The 712-nt window shown below is 60.3% G+C and overlaps 1 protein-coding gene across 1 annotated transcript in view; it reads right to left on the bottom strand.

The window, feature by feature from the left end:
- The window catches only part of LOC104275634 (protein scribble homolog), a gene marked incomplete at its 3' end in the record, with an annotated part of 9,656 nt that overhangs the window by 2,956 nt on the left and 5,988 nt on the right, over positions 1 to 712 (bottom strand). The gene's annotated exons all lie outside the window — the stretch shown is intronic.

Raw genomic sequence — 712 nt, 5'->3', positions numbered from 1 at the left:
CCCCCCCGCCCAGCGGCTGGGTTGGGAGTTAGGGCACCGCCGGGGCGCGGGTCTGGTGCCAGCCGGCTGCGCTCACAGCACGCTGCAGCGTCGTGCCCAGCGAGCTGCACGAGCTCCTCTGCCTCCCTGTTTAGGCGGCTTTCTGCCCAACAGCGAGCCAAAACACTGCCACTGCGATTCAGCAGCAGCTCAAGCCGTAGCTGCAAAATTAAATGTCACTGGATGTTCCCCAGTGTCAAGACAAGCTGAGTTTGGAGACTGCACAAGGGCTCTCAGCGCGCTTGCACCCAGAGCCGTCCAGGGAGGGATCCCCGGCCCAAGGGACGCCGCCCTTGCCTGGCCAACACTGCGGCCAGGTCCTGTGCTGTGCAGCACAGAAATCCGAGAGGAGAAAGGCAGAAAGTTGGCCCAGCAAAGCCAAAAACGGCTGGGGGCAGCACAACACAGAACGAAAAGGAAGCACTGGAGCCCATGGGAGGGGAAGGATCCTGCGGCAGCCCAACAGCAAGAATTAACAGCCCCGAGCAAAAGTGCTTCAAAAGTGCAGAGCAAGGTGTGTGTGAGGAAGCAAGACACGAGGCCCAACACACGAAGAGAGCGTCACGCTGGGAGCGATAACCAGGACGTGGTGGGCAGATGGGAATCTTCCCAAACAACCCAAGGGTCTGTCTCTCTGCATTTCAGATGCAAACCCACTTGCTCCTGCCGAGGT

This window comes from Apaloderma vittatum, unplaced genomic scaffold, assembly GCF_000703405.1.
Source record: "Apaloderma vittatum isolate BGI_N311 unplaced genomic scaffold, ASM70340v1 scaffold4126, whole genome shotgun sequence".
Classification (NCBI taxonomy): domain Eukaryota; kingdom Metazoa; phylum Chordata; class Aves; order Trogoniformes; family Trogonidae; genus Apaloderma; species Apaloderma vittatum.
The sequence above is the reverse complement of the archived record's forward strand: the minus strand, read 5'-3'. Positions and strand labels throughout refer to the sequence as shown.